At 52.8% G+C, this 18951-nt stretch overlaps 1 long non-coding RNA gene across 2 annotated transcripts in view; it reads left to right on the top strand.

The window, feature by feature from the left end:
- Window positions 1-2859: 2859 nt before the first annotated feature.
- The window catches only part of LOC127748877 (uncharacterized), a 126913-nt gene continuing 110821 nt past the window's right edge, over window positions 2860-18951 (top strand). Inside the window, exons 1-3 of one of the 2 annotated variants that reach the window (XR_008010828.1) lie at window positions 2860-3026; window positions 4096-4228; window positions 17540-17654. This is a non-coding gene — a long non-coding RNA (uncharacterized LOC127748877). Of the gene's footprint in view, window positions 3027-3439; window positions 3706-4095; window positions 4229-17539; window positions 17655-18951 lie in introns of those variants that run through there. The other variant, XR_008010827.1, reaches the window with a different exon arrangement.

Here is an 18951-nt window from a genome sequence, read left to right as displayed (position 1 = left end):
AGAGAGAGAGAGAGAGATGGGTGAATCTGTCGCCCTGCAGAGCACACGCATTGACCTACAGCGGGGCCATAAAACCCCCTGCGGATTACAGGAAGGGGGAGGCGGAGGGGAGAGGCGGTGGAGGCGAATGTGATACGCTGCGGGTGAGCGCAGATCCAACCGAAATAGCCGAAAAAGAAAAAAAAATACCTCGGAAGAATTTGTAGGCTGCAACAATAGATTTCATCAGGGAAGTGGTGTATGCGGTGGTCGAAATGCAAGCGGGATCCCCTCCGGCCGATATTTATACGTCCCATAATCGGGAATCTGGTCTGATTTCTTTATCAGAAATAAAACGGATGCTGGCTGAGATGGTAACCTAAAACAAATAAGAATACGAGAACTGCCAAGTGGGCAATGAAATGTCAGACTGATGTCAGAACGATATCAGTTATCAGAAACAAGTCAATTTCAAGACCATATTTTTATCAATCTGATGCAAAAACCGACAAATTTCTGATGTCTGGCATCGTTTTGCTATCGGTCTGATATTCCGTTGCTCACAGGGTGAGTTCAAATATTCTTATGATATGATGGTCACGGAGCACAAACGCTGCTCTCTCGGTCGGGCCGTTTTATGCCTAGATTCCGTGGTGTGAAACGTACCTTACGGTGGCTTTCCAGTCGTTTGGTAGGGTCGGCTCGTCTGACTGCTGCTCAAGCCAGAAGATCCGGCGCGCGAGCAGGGATCGTTCCAGGTTTCCGGAGAGGGCGGTTCGGCGGAGGGCGAGGGGGGAGGACATCGAGCAACAACACAGCCCACTGGTCCGGGGGCGGGCGGGGGCGGGCGGGGATGGAGCAGGGCGGAGGCCGCTGTCGCGGTTGCGGTTATGCGAGCAGAGCGCCGGCCGGAGAAGAGCCCGCCCGCGTCGTGCAGGGGTGTGTGCTCTTGGAGGCCACGTGTGGTTCAGGGGTGTCGTGTCGTGGTTGGCGTGTTTCTCTTGCAAACAACGTCCGTCATGAGAGGGTTACTTTCGTTATAAAATGCGCTTTGGCTCGCTGGTATACACGGCTCCAGAAGGAAAGGGGTGTCTGTTCTCTCCTCCCTTCCCTCCCCATCCCCCCCTCTCTCCTCTCCTGCAGTGGTCCTTCCCCAGCGAATTGCCCGACAGTGCCCGCTGACGCTGCCCCTCCTTGCTCCCCCTCTCACCATGCCCCCCCCCCTCCCCGCGCACCCCGCCCTCCTTCTCTCCCGAAAGGGGTGTAAACGGCTGCATGAGGCCCACTCAGCGACTTTTGGGGGCGGCGGCGGCGTGACCCAGTGTAACCAATAGTGTTCCTCCCAGCGCCAGACTGTAACACGTGTGACACGTTTGTTAACGCGGTTGTTACACACGGCGGCCGCGCCGAGAGAGACTTCACCCCTCGACCCCTTTCCGCCACTTTTCATTTGGTTTCTTCTCGCGCACCTCTCGCTCCGCAGCCTCGGCAGGCAGTCTAGCCTCGCGCGGCCCCCCGCGGCCGCCCCACGGCCAGGACACGCAGGCCTCCCGCGGGGGGCCCGGCGGGGTGCTGACCCCCGCGGGGGCCTCACCCAGCCCCGCCTTACCCCGCCCCGCCCTGCAGGATCCTTCCTGATGGCCGGCGCGCAGCGCAGAGAAAACCGCCCAGAGAGAATACGCAATTTTTCTCGCACATGCGTAACCCCTCCTGGTCCGGCCGTGTCGAGGCGTGATGGTGGGGCGTGTGGTAAGGGGAGGTGGGTGGGGCGGGGCGGGGTGAGTGACGCTGTCGCCGTGGCCAGCCCCGGAGGAGTGCCTTTGTGGCACCGGAGTGCTGCGCGCAGATTTGGCCGGGGCGGAGCCGACCACATCATACGTGCCCGCTCACACACTTCCCCGTTTCTGTTTTTATATTTTGGTTCTCTCCCACCCCCTTGCTCCCCCTCCCCTGCCCCTCCCCTCGCCTTACGCTCCCCTCTTTTCGCGGGGAATTTGATTTGTGATTCGGCACATATTCTTTGATCATGAAATTAGAATTTTTAGGAGGGGGCCGGTTTTTGCTGGACGTGTTTTGTGTAAGTAACTGATGCGGCAATGGGAAGCGGAGCTAAAGAATAATATCCTAACTTTTACGTTCTCACCAACTTAGACCTATCAGGACGGGTGATCGACCCACATATTTGGCTGTATAAAGAATACGAACTGGCGCTGCAGAGAACGAGGTATGCTAGGCAGTCGCTAAAATGTTCACCTGTAATTTTCTTTTAGTGAGTACACGGGCCGTGCACCCGGACGTATGGCACGACACGCGGGTGTGGTCCGGCAGGGCGACACTTTACGAAGTCCCGGCCCACATTACGCACGATTTTATATTCCATTAATTAATGTTATTGATCTCCGATGATTTTGAGAGGGCTTCAGGGAAAGTGTACAGATAATTTCAGGAGTAGTGGGGCCTTCGTCTTGCCGGTCCTTTGCCATTGAATCACAATCACAATCGGAAATCAAAGTACGTATATCTTTTGTCCAATAGTGTATTTCGACTAACGGTGGAAGAAGAACAGCGGGTAGAACGTAAACGTTACCGATTGGTCGAGAGCTTCCCGCCTCTACGTCGCGCCGGTAGTGGGGGTAGGCGCTCGGCCAACTAGGAACCTTCATGTTCAACCCGCCATTTTTCTCCCTCCGTGTTTTTGGAATCGTCAAATCTACTTTTTTGGATCGTTAGATGCGCTACACCTGCGGACACCCGCACCCGCCCCCTCCACCGCTGGCAGACCTGACCCGTCCCGTCAGTGTCAGTCTCGACAGTCAGAAGCCACGCGTAGGCCACGCGCCATCAGCTGGTCTCCTAACCTCCCTAACCTATACGTACGTACGCGACGCGCTCCCCTGTCCCATGCTTCTAACTCACCAGCCTCGTGCTGAGTCCTTGCGCTATGTCTGGTCAACGTGCTCCTTGCTGCTCCCACTACTGGTCGCATCGGCCGCTGTTTGTCTTCTGCAGTGCTGCAGCCGCCCACGGAAATGAACACTGTCTTTCAGGTTTGGAGTCACTTTTCTTGTTTGAATAGAGAGACATATGAATTCACATCATTCTGATAACCGAAAATGCCGCAAAAATGGCGACACACGAGCGATGTTCATTGGCCTACTTTCACTGCCCCGATTGTACGTTGGTGACACGAGAATCCTTCGACTTTGAATGGAACAGTGGGACCATAACGCTGCCGTGTAGATACTTGTCTGTCCACCTTTCTGTCTGCTTTTCCAAGCTTGGTCTGTACCGTCTCTTGCCTCTGTCTGTAGTATTTTCCGTTTCGCTAGCCGAGTCGTAAAGTGAGGAAACGATAACTCTGAGCCCAATTTACGACCCGGGGGTGGGGGCCTCAGGTCGGCTCGAGCGTCGGCCGGTCCACACGGTGGCGGCCGGGGGCGGCCAGGGGCGTGGGGCCTCCTCCGGGGGCGGCCGGGGCGGCGACAGGGCGGGCCTCCGGCGCCACGGCGCACCATTAGTTCAATGAAAAGGGGCCGGGACTTTAATACTTTTGTACCAGATGAGCGGCTCACGCCGTGTGCACGGTTTGTACCCGACGTAAAACAGAACTAAACTAAACTGAACTGTACAAACAACGGGGCAGCCTGGCGGGCTCTGCGTTTCCGGGTCGGGGAGGGGGCGACAACGACGACCGCACCCATGTGCCCGAAATGAGACAACTTGAAGGTAGGTAATTTGCAAGGCCCTCCGCCTGAGACTTCATCTTCAAAGGCTTCTACCTCACCAAAACGTGTGAATACACTTTTACTTGTAGTTGTGTGAATACTCTTGTCTAGATGTGCGATATTTTATTATCTCACTTATTGAAGGGTACAAGTAAGTGTGGGATTTTTTAAAAATTCACACTTACTCCTCGCTCAGGTGTGCAACATATTTACACCACACCTCCGAGTTTTCCGTTTATTTAAAATGTCACGAACTGACTTTGTACAGTATTATTTGCCCGTTTGCAGAGTTGCGCCGAGGGCGCGCCTCTGTGTAGTGCCAGTGCCAGCTGCGCCAGAGCTGCGCCGGCAGCACTACAACTATTGTCACGTTCTGCTGGTTCTGTTGCAGGCGCGCCTCAGGTGAGGGGCTGGCACACGTGTGGGCTCGCTGATGTGGCCAGTTACAGCCCCGAGCAGGAGGGGCCCGGTGTCAGGCGAGCGCCACGGGCCGTACGGGGGGCGTCCTTCAAGCACGTGTCAAGGTACAGTACACACGATTGGTGGTGGTGGTGGTGGTGGTGGTGGCGATGGCGATGGCGATGGCGGTGGTGGTGGCGGACGCCGCGGAAATGCCCCCGAACCGATTATACACTGTGACAACTAAAACTAACTGTCGTGTGGCCGTGTGGTTTACATACCCCTCCTCCGTGTCCCTTCAAACCCAACGTTCGTCTCTACAGCTCTACAGTAGAAAATAGATCCACAGCAGCTGCACTTGGTCACGCGTTTGCTTTTTCTTCGTGGTTCGTGCACTTGTACTTGGCCGAGGAAAAGGAACGGGTGAAGAGGGGGGGGGGGAGATGAATTAGCGGAAACTCGGTACAGCTCCCCGTTCCTTTCTTGTAAAGCCCTTGCTTCGTGGACCAGCCCCCGGCCGCCCGGAGGCATGGCACAGGGTACAGCGCTGCGTTTGGCTAAGCCTCGCCCGCCGCCGTGTTGGCCTGGGATGAGTCCCCGGCCGGCCAAAGGTGAGCTCAAAGTGGGCGGGGCGCAGGGCCCTCAGGGCGGCGCTGCTCGCACACTTAATATTAATCAGCTTCTGATTACACAACAGCGCACAAGCTTTTCTTCCTTATACGGTTTTGTGAACTTCTTCTCTGGCGCCACCCACACATTCGGTAAACGAAAAACTGTAAAGTGCGAATTACTACGTTACACAATCTATATTCTAGCCTCGGCTAAGAAGATGTAGAAAGTTTGACATTCCGCCAAAGAATGGCCAAAGTTTGACATTACGTCGACGCACTACTTTTCAGTTACGCTGTAACGATTTTACCCAACGTTCGGAGCTCGGTTCGTAGGCAGGAGGCAGGTGGAAAAGGCGGGTCAAGGATTACAGTCCAGACCCGAGAGAATCCCTCACAGGACAGCTCGGCGGCGGGGCCGCAGGTCCGCCCTCTCAAGCTGAAAAGAGATGGCCTCCAGCAGGCCCATATCCACCCCCCAAACCCCTTCACCCTCAGGCCGGGAGAGAGGAGCGCGGCGAGGTGAAGTGAAGGCGGTGGAACTCGCGGAGGCCGAGGCGCGCGCCGGGGGAAGGGAGGGACGGCAGGAGGAGCAAGGACTTTGAAAGACGGATCTCCATATTTTTTCCTCCTGTAAACATAAAAGTGGCCCTCTTACCCCCTGCGCCGTGACACGCCTGGGCTGCTGCCACCCTCTCTCCCTCTCTCCCTCTCTCCCTCTCTCCCAGTGCTCACTGCTCGCGCCGCGTCCATTCCTTGGCCGGAGAGTCTAATATTGTCTTCGCCGGGGGAATGAAGAAGTGCTGCTGCTGGAGAGGTGACAGAGGAATGGGGGAGAATCGCGGAGAGTGGAGGTGCAGTGGGGGCAGGGCATAGTGTCCAGAGGATGGGTGTATGTCTGGGTGTGTCTGGGAGTAGACTTAGTTCAAATAAAACTGGGGGAGCCTATCATTGCTCTCATCTCTCATCTACTATTGTCCAAGGACGTAAAATAAAAATTTCGATCTTCATTTTTCTGAGCCAGAGGTCATTCAAAAGGTGAAGCGTGGTGTACTTCAACCTCTCGTTACACCCTCTTCTACAGCCTCCCCTTTCCTCACCCCCCTCCCCTTTTCTTTCGGGCGTAGAGTTTAGTGCAGACCACGCTGGGGCATGATGCGGCAAGCGCTGTACGGAAAATATGCGAATACTGAGCACGGCCTCTCCCTGCCCTCTCGAGGAAGCCTCTCCCCCTGCTCCGCTCCTCCCTCACCCCCTGGGCTTCCCACCACCCCTTCCCCCCTCCTCCCTTTCCCGTCTCTCCCGCACTGCTCTCTGATCCGCTGCCTCTCCTTTCCGGGTGTTTATCCTAGGTTATGCCAAGGCAAATGTTTGCGCACTCACATCAACGTAAATCCTGCCGTGCCCCAAATTTGCTGAGGATGCAGGCGCGGCGGAGCGCCGAGCCTTGTACGGGGTCGTGGCCAGGCCCAGCCAGGCCACCCTCGGAATAACGGCTCTATTGCGACAACACCCCGGGCTATCGTCTGCCACCTAGATCAGACCTGGGCTGCGGGTAACCTGCCGACATCCGCACACGACAATGCTTTCTGCGGGGCGTGCATAACAGTATTCACAAATTTATTTTAGAAAAGCCTAACACTAGAATTCCAAGTGTACTACAACTGACGTAAATTGACTATCGTGAGTCAATTTTACTCTTGTGATGATCGATTTTAAGTATTTTTCCGGATTACCGAATGAGTTAAATTTTTTAAACATGTGTACGAATCGGCATTCGTTTAAATGATCATCTACATCGACGTGAATTCATAGTTCCTCCATACGCAGTATGGGGGAGGCGCCTGCGCTCTCCGCGACTTGTCGGACTCTCCTGTCGGTCGGGTTGCCTATGCTCGGTTCCGCAGGGGCTACCGGCTGGCGGGGCGGGGCGGCCCAGGCCAGGCGGCTCGCGCCGGGCGACCTCCGTGAGACTCGACCTGGCGCCTGCCGGCAGTAGTGGGTGGCCCATTACAATTAAGTCCGCCACTGGCAATTTCCCCTCTCTCCGCTACAAGTAAAATATTCTCCCCACCAAACAACCTGTAACGAGGGGCGCTCATCACTTGTAAATGACATTCCAAGGTAACGTCCTCGGCTTTGACCCCCCCCCCCCCAGCCACCCCTCTGCTTACTTCTGCTGTTTTCATCATCTCTCCGCAGCACCTTTTTTTCTGGGCAAGAAACAGAAAAAAGAATGAATAGAAGCCAAAAGAAACGACTGCGTCATCAAAGACCAGCTAGCAGTCATGGCGGATCTTAGATAGAGAGGAAAGCTGAGAAACGAGGGGAGAGAGACAGAGCGAGCGAGCGAGAGAAGCAGAGGACAGAGTCTCACCTGGGAGGCGTCTATTTTCCTCATCTGTCTGCAAGCTCGTTTTCTCAATTTTACTTACTATACTTCATCTTACTTATTCAGTCACACTATATAGCTTCTCTTGCCCCCAAAACCCTTTTAGGTAATTTTGGGGACTTCCGTCTTCTCGTCTTGATGTTTGACGGCTCGCCAAATTGCCCCCAACCCCAAAGTGCTTTGGAATTTCTCATCCCCGGCCGGCTGTCGAGTCCATACCATGGCGTCATAGCCACGGATTGGCTGAGCCTGGTTGCGTTATTCACGGGGGCAAGCGGATGAAAACTTCAGCCGAGAGTTTTGAAAGAGGCGTGGCTGGGCGGGGACGGGTTGGGGGTGGCAAGGGTGGCTATGGAAGGGCTGCTATTACACAACATCTCATCCTTCCAGCCGGCAGCTTCGCGCGCCTCGCTCTCACTGACGCTCCGCCAACACCAAATATTATGGTATGCTCCTGCTGAGCCCCCCCCCCCTTCTCTCTCTCTCTCTCTCTTTCTCTCTCTCTCTCTCTCTCTCTCTCTCTCTCTCTCTCTCTCCGATATCCACCTCCCCCTTTCCCCCATTCTCACCCCGCCGCCCGCCGCTCGGCCCAATGTTATTGCCCACTTGAGCTTCTTTCCGATGCACCCGGCTGGCTGCTCAGCTCGGCTCAGCTCCGGCTAGAGCCCCGGATATCGTCGGGTGAGGCGGCCTCAGCGTTTGTGTTGGGGTTAGGTTAGGTCTGAATATTACGATCAAGCCGTGTGGCTTATTTTATGAGCTTATTTTGCCGGGTGTGCACGCTCGCGCCGCCGTGACCGCATCGCCCCTTCCCCCTACTCTCTCGCTCCTTATATTCCTCTTCAGGAAGATTACAGGAGTGGAATTGTGCTCTTAAGGGAGCGAGAGACTGCTCTTTGCGCCTCTCGTTCTTTATGTTTAGATTTCCTCCCGACTACCGACACGAGAAGCTTGACCAAAAAGTAGCCCCAAAAATAATCATTCATGGAAATCTAGGTGTGCTTTCACAACAGAAAGACATTTTAGTGGAACAGAACGAATTTTTCGGGTACAGAACGAAGAGGGCGTTTGCGGTGTTCAGTAACCTTACGAAAGTCCGTCCGCGCCTCTGCTATCTCTCTTCGCGCCCGTCAGGTAGGCAACATCCTACCTTGTAGTGCATACGTGTATTACGGGGTGGCCTACCCTGAGTCTCGCAGGCGTCGAGCTCGTGACCAAAAAATACGTTCACACCACATGCGACATGCTATGGAAAGATGTCACACTTTTGTAACGTGACACATGTCACATTAGTTTCACCAGTGACCAGTGCACGAGCGCTCACGATTTCGACCGCTCACCACAAAACCAATCCTCATTATCAACCGCCGAAAGGATGGAGTTCCTACGATACGAGGAGATCCCATAATAAGGGCATTGGACTTTGCGTGAAAGGACCCAAGCCGTCCTCACGGCGAGGACCAGCAGCACCAGCACAGCAGACTTGTATGGGCACCTGGGAGGGCCCCCATGAGGACACATGGTGGTCGCAGGTGTAACCCGATCAGGGCGCCGCCGGTAAGGCACAGTTAGCTGCTCTGGCTGGCGGCCCCGTTCCACGTCCCTCTATACGAGCCCAACGAGGGGTGAAAACCACCTGCTAGGCGGGATAGGCGTGCCAGATCAATCACCGAAATTCGACTGTGTGGCGCTCTGCTGGCCTTCCCTGAGCAGCGCCCGGCCGGCACGTCTGCCCACAGGACGACGAAACCACATCCGTGGCGTGGCCGAGCGCTTTAGCGTCACTCCGTAACGCAACACCGTCCCCATTCCTTCACATTTGCCGTTCTCTGTCTGTCTCTTTCTCTCGCCCTGTCTCTCATTCGGTCTCTTTCTCTCTCGCACTCTCGCGCTCACATCTCTTTGTACTCCTGGGCCGACGACACCGTCGGACACCGTCTATGTGAAATGTTAAACTTTTTGGGGTGTACGGCAGAACTGGAGACGCAACTGTGTGAATGTCGCACACTTGTTGTAGGTGTGTACATGCCCACTCGTACACTTGATTATGTAAAGGTTTGAATTTCCCTTTGAAAGTCAGACACTTGTGCCTCCCTGTCTGCAAATGTCGTTCTCGTTCACACACTACAAGTGTGCGACACTCACGCACACTTTGGTCTCCGGTGTACAGTTTTTGCGCGTCTCTTTGCCCCGAACCAGTGCGCGGACGACCTGCGCGCGGATGTGTCGATTAACTGAAATATAGAAATGACGAAAAATAACAAAAGGGAAAATAATGAAAGCCAACGACCAAAAATGGGTCCGTCATTTCGGTAAAACGACGCGTCACACAAGTAAATGGACGCAGGGCGCCCTCATTATCGTAATTGTATAATTTGTGTGAACGGCACGCCGGCGACACGCGACCCGGCCGGACCCGGCGTAGCGGTGCCGCCTCACGCGAATCAGAGAGGGAGAGAGGGGACGCCAGTGTGTGCGCGCCGGCGCGCGAGCAAGCGAGAGGGAAATGGGGGGAAAGAGATGCGTCATTTTGATTAAAAGAAACAAAAATAAAATGAGTTTAAAAAAAATGAAATGTCCCCAGATGCGCGCACCGAACTGGGCACCTAACGTGACCGCCGGACGCTATACCGCCGTTCCGCCCGGCACCCTGTCGAAATAAAGGCCATCATTTAATAATTATTTTGTAAGTTCAAACTATGTGCCAAATGCGATTTAGCACTCCCTACTATTTTTCGTTCCTCCGTTTTGATTGAAAGTGAACCTACCCATTCTCTTGAAGCGTCTGTGGCCAGATTTTGGTGCCACTCGGGGCTCTGGACAAGGAAGGCAGTCAACTATTTTTCGAGGTTTCCCTTCATCCTCTCCATCCGCGACCTCCTCGTTCTGTACTCCTCGTTTTACTAGTCCGTGTACTCTTCGTCGTTCTCCTCGTCCTCGCCCCCCTCGTCCTGCTCTTTCCTCCTTGTCCCGCTCCTCGTCCTTCTCATCCTGCTCCTCGTTCTCCTCGTCCTGCTCCTTCACCTCGTCCTCGTCGCCTTGCTCCTCGTCCTCTTCATTCTGCTCCTCGTCCTCCTCGTCCTCCTCGCCCTTCTCGTCCTGCTCCTCGTCCTCCTCGTCCTGCTCCTCGTCCTCCTCGTCCTGCTCCTCGTCCTCCTCTGCTGTGACAGCGAGACATCGCTAATCGGGACGTCATACGCTACGCCCTGCTGTCTGCACGCCCCGCCCCGCCACGCCACGCGGCGCGCGCCACGCTCGGCTGGTCCGCGACGCGGCTCGCGTGCTGCGCAGGCGGCGGGCGGGGCGGGGCCGCGGCGGGCCGGGCGTCGCGAATCCGGTCCCAAATGTTTGGTGGGTCAACATGACCGTGCCCGAGGCCAGCGCTGGAGTCACCACTGTACGAAGCGACGCCATTTCTGCCAAATCCCTATATTTTAAGTCTTACAAACAGCCGTTTTCAACTATAAAATACTGACGCATCTAGGAGGTACGTTTATACTTCTTGTCTGTAGTGTCATAGTTTCTTGAAGTATCGCTGTAGGATGAACGAGTTTCCACGCAGGACAAACGGAACGTTCTGCCTTTATTTCGGCCCCCCAATGGTCCGGTCCCTGGTTTCACCTCGGCTCTGTCTGTCTGTCTTCTGTCCGTGCCCCGTGCTGGGTGCAGTACATCAAGCAGACCCGACACGTCCATCTCTCACCTCTCGCTCTCCCCCTCTCCCCACCTCCCGTCCCCTCCAAACTCTACGCCAGTCAGGCTGCGGTCGAGATTGGCTTATTTAGCTGTGAATGTTTGGTGGTTTTAAGGCATCGCGTTCGGAATAAATGACAATCAAACAAGATATCTATTCACGTAGCTCCGCGGTGTATTGCTATGGTAGGCGGTGAGCGCGCCATCGGGCCAAGTACATCGAGTAAGAAAAGGTGAGGAAAAAAAACACAAATAAACAACAACAAATTGTCGGGGTAACCCTAAAAATCCAACATAGGAATTACTGTTCTACTGTTGGATTTTTAAAGAACTTTTTTTAAAGCTTGTTTTGGAATCAAGTGTCTGTACGGTGAAGTTCCGGTGCGTCCACGAGGATCTGGCGACGAGGATTGTGTGAGTGGCATTCGGCGCCGTTCATACACAGTACGAAATGATGGCGTCAAGTGAAGTTTTGGAGGTTCGTTACCCTCGGTTCCAATGGGATCCTCCCATAATATCGGCATCATTGTACGTCGATTTGTTGGCGAGAGTATGTGACACTCGGTAAGGTGGAACGGAAGATAGTTGTTTGACGCTCGCCGCCGCGGCGTGTACCATCGACCGTTCGGTAAAGAGACGCGGCGGGGGCGGTGCGCAGGGCATTGCCCCCTGGCCCTCGCCGGGGCCCTCTGAGCGGCCCTACTGGGCCCCACGGGTCCAGAGGGGCCCAAGGCCCTCCCAAGGTCCTACAAGGACACCACTTTGTCCGACTTTGTGTCCCTTTTTCCCATGGCTCTCATAGCGGGGCCGAGTGCGCGTACGGTGCGGTATTGTGCGTGTGTGACAAATGCAGGTCGGCGACGGGACCGGACCGTTCAATCTTCGACGAGTCAGTATTCCACGGAAATTCATGACGGCGGTCGCTTCTTTGGGCGGCCGCGCCCACCGCACCATGGGATAAGTGCATGCCACACAATCACGAGATACGAAGAAGGAGTAATCTTACCGCCATGATCATGAATATTTATTTAGAAACAACACTGTAAAAGTCATTTTACGGAGCCTTCCGGTCAAACGCTGAATTTGCGGCGAAAGAGTCAAAAGAGAAAGAAAAGAGCATATTGCTGGGGATCATTTCGACTGAAGTTTGATTTTGATTAACTGGTCGCTGGACAGTGACGACGAAGTATAATGGCCCTTTAATTTTCATCGTCTAAGCTCTTCATCTCGTCATATCCTACTCTACTCATCTGCGCTCATTATGGGTGCAAAGTACCTAGTAGGCGAGAGTAGGTGACTGTATGGCAGCAAAGTACCCTCTAATAACTGGCCGCCCACTCCTGCCACGTTTTAGGTTTCGTACCGGACCCCACCTTCTTTTCCGGAGCCCCTCGCCTCTGGATCCGCCCCTGATGTGGGTGATTGTGAGGCAGACTGCTGAATCATCGAGGCGGGCAGACGCATCGCCGTGGCGCGGCGGGGCCGCTCAGACGGACCAAAACAAGCGGCCCCGGGCCAGGCCGGGCCCCGGGCCGGGCGGACAAACGCGACGAAGGACGATGCGCCGTGCGCGCCGCGGCGTTGCCAGCTTGATAAGGGAATTTCTTGTGCACGGCGACAGGGGGAAATTTACCCCCTCCCCCCTCACAGAGGCACAGACCGCAGCAAGATGCTTTCTGGGGACATGTGCCTCCTCCTCGCTGGCCTGGAGGACTAGTTGAGGTGACTAGCTTGCGGATGTGGGGGAAAAGAGAAATGATTGTGCGAAGTTGCGCGTACAGTTGAATATTTGTGATTGTGCTTAAATATGTTTGAATAGCATCGTTTGAATAGGGAGTAAATGCTAATATCGCATGAATGAAATTGTCAATTTCTGCCCCCCCCCCCCTTCAGAGTAGTCCACAACTTCGGATTATTGGGGATTTTCACCTTGCTACAAATGTCAAACACCTATATGAGAGTAACCAAGTTTACACCGTACTAGATGTGCGACACCTTCTCTACCGAGTTTCCTACAGTCTTGCAGAGGGAATGACCATTCTCACTGGTGTAGTAATTTAGAGAAACGCAAGTGGTGCAAATGTCCATTCCGTCACTTGCATACGAGCAAATAAGTCAATCGCACTTCTAATTTTCAACAGAGAAAATATTGACTTACCTCTAGAGTGTGCAACATTTTTGATTTTTAAACACACTGGCTTTTCTGGAGTTACGAGTTGTAAAGTGGACCCCTCGGGCGGTCTACATATCCGTCTGTATGCTAAGGGGCGGGACCTGGCGGGGGAGGACAGCCCACGCCGAATTTGCTGCTCCTAATTGTTGTTATTAGGTAAGCCCGTCCCGTACCGTACGCGGGACGTGTATCGACGCATTGTCATGTGACTCACCGGGACGCACGGTGGGTCCGACGCGAAGTGGGGCTGTGGGGACGAACCGGGACGCACGGGTATGGCCCTGCTCAGCTTGTCACATTAATTACTTCTATGTAGCAATCTGCTGGCAACCCGTGGCAACCTCTAAGTGCTCTAAACCTTAAGTGTGCAACTGCTTAACACTTGTAGGTTTGCTACTGCTAGTCGAATACTTACAACTCCGTAGCTGGACACTACTTGTATGTGTTCAACTTGGCAGCTTATTTGGAAGTGTGCAAATTTTCTGTTGAACACCTTTTTAGAGAGGGTGCTTACTAGCTGCACATCTATAAGTGTAGCACTCCCGAGAATATGTACTTCCAAGTGTACTACTATGCAGTTAAACACGTGCAAGTACGTATTCGACTAGCAGTTGCACACTTATATCCACGCACGCTGATCAAAGTATCTACTTGGTTTATCAGTGTCAACTATTACTTCATCGGGCCTTGCCTGGCCTCTACATCGTCGGCCGTCGGCTATCGGTGGAATACCCTGCCCCTTGCCGGGAGGCGACACTGAACAGCTGTCTCTTAGAGGAGGCGTGCGCACGGAAGGGCAGACGGCATAAGACGGTCGGACAATCTCGGACGCACAGCGCGCATCAATCAAGTAGCCGCTTGGCTGGCTCGGGCGGTGGGCCCACTGGTGGGTGCGGAGCACGGTGCGGAGGGGACGCGGCTGGCCGGGCCCGGCCCACCTCCGGAAGTAAAAATGTCTTTGCAGGCCCGGCGGGGGCCCGCCAGGGGCCAGTGAGGAAAAGAGGAAAGAAATTACGTTAATTCGAGAAGTCTTTTTTATTTTTTTTCGGAGCCGCGCGTTCTTCTCGGTGATTTGCACGCGCGAGCGTCACAAGAGAGTTTCTTTCTTGAACAGCCATAGTACATATATTATTCCTCTGAATGCGAGAACAGAATCAGAAACGAGCCTCTTGTTTCTGCGGTCCTGGTGAGAATGATAAACTGCAATGTGCATTTCTTCCGTTGGCTCAATAAAGATGCTTGTGTGTTCTTGATTCTAATAAAGGTCTGCTGAATATTCCGCTGCCTGTCGGCCCTCTGTGTAAAAATGAAAACACTGCTCTGAAAAATAAAAGTGGTATCTAATGCCATTTAAAGGCGTTAGTCAAGTAGTGCCTACAGGAGGCGCCACTGTCCCCCGATGGTGCTCTTCTTGAACCTTCGATGCCTTTACAAAGTCACTAGTGGCGTAGCACCCCTGAAAGTTGAGAAATGACCCCATAAACCTTGGTCATCACATCCCTCCAATCTCCTCGTGCGCCAGGGTTTCTGATCCATTTCGCGTGTTAACGCTGTCGCGGTCGGTGTCTGTTTTTGATGCGGTTTAAATGCAAAGAAAGCATGTGAAGTAGTGTCAAAAGCGAAAATCTCAGCCAAAATTGTTGCCGTCCGCCCGGGCCGGCGGCCGGCCGTCCCAGGGGATAATTGTGGAGTCCCCCCCGTATGAGAATGGTCCCGGGACAGTACCCTCGCCCCGCCCCGCCCCGCCGGATACGCCAATCTGTTGGCGTTGCGGGACCCCCTTTTGAATCGGCCCGGCGGTGGCGCCAAAAGGAGCCCAGTCTGCCGGAGTAATTTTGAAAGCGACTTGCGTGGACTTGCACAACGACGCAAAGCATGCACGAGATTGGAGCAACAATCAGAATACAAGGGGTCGGGGGACCACCTTGTATTTTCCATGGAAGATGTACGATTAAAATTCAAAATTGTAAAATTCATGAGCACTGCGTGTCGACATGGGATCAAATTACGAGCAAGAGTGGAGGGTTGTTGAGTGACTGCCCTTTTTCAAAAAGTCGCTTACACTACTCTTCGAACGAATGTTTAGTTTGGCATTTTTGCTACCTTAAAAGTCGTTTAAATAACCCTCCGTTCCTATAGTCAGTGCGGTGACCAGGTGACTGGTGACTGGTGACCTGAGCGGCCCGCCACCACCAGTCGGGTCTTGCTGGCGGCCCGTGGGGTCGGCCTGGCCAAGCCCCGCCGGGTCAGTCTTAGCGGAACGGAATCCCATGGGAAGTCGAGTGAGTGAACAACGGGAGGAGACCGAGTCCTCAGCGAGTCTCAAAGGGAGGAAATGAAAGTTGGGCAGAGGGGGGTCGCGGGCGGTCGGGGGCTAACGAGGGCGTCACCATGAAAACGAGTCACGCCTCACAAATTTTTCAATATCTCCTCTCAAAACTTATTATAATTTGTGACCGGTGTGCTTGCAGTGTATAGGTGACTCATTACATGCTGGGGATTTTTGATTATATTTTATTTTTATTTTTTTTGGGGGGGGGGGGTGCTGTTTCTTAACCGTGTTTGCCTGTTTAATCTCTCGTTGATAACTATACAGACACTGTGAAACGTGTCCGTCCTTGACCGCTAAGTCGCCTGAGTCACATGCTGGCTGATAAACTCGGTGCGTTGTGTTTCTTTTGATTATTCGATGCATTGCGTATCGGCAATTCGTTTGAGCCTGCCGTTGCCCATGCTATCTTTTATTAACCGAGAGAGGAAGTGCTTCGAGTGGAAGAGCTAGCAGGACAATGAGCGCACTCCCCCTCCCCCTCTGATTGATATCAGGGGGCATGAAGTCATGATAGCGTTCTTAGGGACTGAAGGAAAGGAGACATGGCGATGTTGTAATGATCACATCCTCGCACTCTGAAAACCCATGTCTGTACTTTAATGCAGTACTGTACCTCATGTATACATGTAGGTATGCATGAGGAGGTTCTGCATTCAAGTAAACACTTCGGTTTTTAACACATTAGTTTGTGACTCGCCTTTCCTGGCCTATTTCGGTAATTCATGTCATGGTCCGCGCAATTTCTGTGTTACTACATTTCTAGAAAAATAATGTTCGCGTTTTTTAAGAAAGGCCAGCACTGCAAATACTGTAGTGAGATGTCTGACCTAAAGAGAGTGAAATTTCTTTTCTTTGCTCTCCACACAGTTAAAGTCTTACGAAGCAAAATGCCAAATGCTTCGTACCTACGAAGCATTTGCTCCCTACGAAGCGTCCAAATCCTTCGTATTACAAAGGATTTGGCATTTTTCTTCGTAAGACTTTAACAGTGCATTTAAATGATGGCTTAACCTCGCCCTTATTGAGATTGGTTCTAAAATCTCGCTCAAATTATGGTATTCTGGACTGGAATCCTCACTCAAAAAGAGCGACGTTTCCCAATTATTACTCAAATAGAGTGATATTCCTCAATCTCTCTAATCAAGAAAGGAAATAAAATTCGCTCTCCTGGAGATTTACAGCTAATTCTCGCTCTCCGGAGAGCAAGAATCTTTGCTCATTTATCATGCAGCTCTCTAGAATTCCTTGAGTCGTAGAGCAGTGTAATATTTTCAGATCACCAAATTTTGTTAAATATATTCTTGCACAATTTACACATTTTTTTCGAAAACAAGAAAACATTTTGTTCGTAGTGCATACCGTACTACGGAGCTTCTCTGTTTATTTACTCGGATAAAAATGAAGTGGTCAGCTGACACCTGCAGATATAAAACACCGTGCACCATACTGGCAGCTGTTTGGACAGGTAGTTTTGGGGCGTAAACTTCACGCTTAACAACGGAGTTGCGCACTGAAAAAGTATTCAACCTTAGGTTTTAACAATTTCAATCACATACGAATTATACGTCAAACACAACGCACAAAGTAGTATCGACAGGGTGTTGAAGACTGGCTTTTAGAATACTTGAAACATTCGAACACTTAGGATACCAGTGTAACCTCTACGGACGAACTACTGTGTCGACAATAATTATCTTCGAAATATTGTAGATTACGAACTGTGTTGTGATGCGGTACGTTTGCAGCCAGTCTGTGCTGGGTACCCGCCAGCCTGCCCGCCCGTTCGATGGCCAGACGAACACGGTTGCGGCTGCTTCGGCGGCGGCGTCGGGCGGCGAGGTACGTAAGTTACGGGGCCCAGGACCCGACCGGCGACATTTTTCGGTCGATTCAAAAAATGCCGCTCGACCTTTGAGGCGAGGTGCTTGGTGCTGAGCGCGGCTTCGATTGGGAGCGCGGGATTCCGCGTCTGCGGGAGATATATCACTCCCCCTCCGATACTGTACTTGCCGCCAGGCCGGGGCCGGCCGGCCGACGCGACACTTCATGAAATTTTCTCAGGGAGTCCGGTCAGGTACAGTGGGAGCTATATGTACACAGTGAAACGAAAACACACTAACACGGTCGGGATACTTGTGGCCGTGTCCGAGGCGGAGAAAACAAAATGTCAGTTGTATTAGTATTATATGTATATAATTTTTATGGATCGACATTGATGAAAAATCATGACTGTCACAGGTGAAACCTCGCAGATCCACACCTCAGCTCGGATTTTTTCCCGATCAGAAACAATCGCTAAGACAGCGGCGGGGAGGACTGGAGGGCCCACGGCGGCTGGATCCCATATCGTAAGGTAAGCAAACGGCCAGAGTATTATTCTGACATACATAATGCATGGGCGCTGTGCGCTTGGCACTGGACTGCTCCCTGTGTGTGACAAGGACGGCAAGCCGACGGCCAGCACTGTGGAGCAGAGGAAGGCTCTGCTATTGTTTTTCTTTTCCGTTTTCAGCGCCCCCTGTCTCCGACAGATTTTCTCCAGGAGCGGGACGGGGGCGCTTCAGCGAAGGGCCCTTCCGTTCGTCCTTGCGCAAAGGCATAGGCACTGTAACATTTTTTTGGTGGTGCAGTTGAGAGTATGCATCTGACAAACACGTGTGGAGTTGTTGTGTCATGGCACACTGTCGTATAATTTGTGGGTGAAACCAACTTGGAGCGGAAAAGTCCGGTGGTTACAGTAGGCTAAACCACCCTTATCGCGCTATAGGGCCATAGTCCTGCGGGGACGGGGATATACGCACTCTTAATGGGAAACGAAACTTTTCTCTTGTGATACTTAACAATTACATGAGCGATTAAGTTCTAGTGTAATGTACGTCTTGAATTGAAACGGAACGATACATCATACTCCGCAAATCTTTAAACGGCAAATCTTTCATGTTCACCCTCCTAAAACGTTTCAATTTCGCAGTTTAAAGTACAAGACTGTGGTGTTGCAGTTAAAACTGTGATCTTGTTATTCGTTTAATTTGCAGAGTACATCGTACGTTTGGGTAGATAGCACAATAAAAAGCATCTCGAAGTGTCGTGTTCGGTCACCGCCCAACCGTAAAACGGCACAGTGTTTAAAAGCCCTCGTTGTTGCGGGAGCACTACCTCTAGGACCCTGCCCCCCACCCCCCTCCTTTTTCCTCCACCACCTTTCGCTCCGAGCAGGCAGGTGTTGTCTGACTCACACAACGGGAGTACCACTCTGTTTAGCGACCTGTAGGCGGTGCCGCCGCGGGTCCGTGTCACGATAGAAAATGTTGAAGAGAGAGAAAGGGAGGAGGGCGTAGGCAATAACGTTTGTAGAGAGCTGCGCAGTGAACGTTTTTTTTTTCGTATTTCCATATGTCCAAACAAAGGTGCACGACATGCTGTAAATAGAACACGCGCTGTGTTTTACAGGTGTGTGTCAAGCACAAATTGTCAGTTAGCGTCCTCCTGTGCCGGGGGGTTGGCGTGACGGCGGTGTGCCGCACACTGAGCTCGCGGTGACGCTACCGGCTTTAATCATCGCATTATTGCATATCGTTACCCGAGCCCCGCTTCGAGACGCCAAACGCATCTACTAAACAAACAAGGCCAACGAGGCCATGGGGGAGGGG

This window comes from Frankliniella occidentalis, unplaced genomic scaffold (assembly GCF_000697945.3).
Source record: "Frankliniella occidentalis isolate FOCC.00 unplaced genomic scaffold, Focc_3.1 Scaffold17, whole genome shotgun sequence".
Classification (NCBI taxonomy): domain Eukaryota; kingdom Metazoa; phylum Arthropoda; class Insecta; order Thysanoptera; family Thripidae; genus Frankliniella; species Frankliniella occidentalis.
The sequence above is the reverse complement of the archived record's forward strand: the minus strand, read 5'-3'. Positions and strand labels throughout refer to the sequence as shown.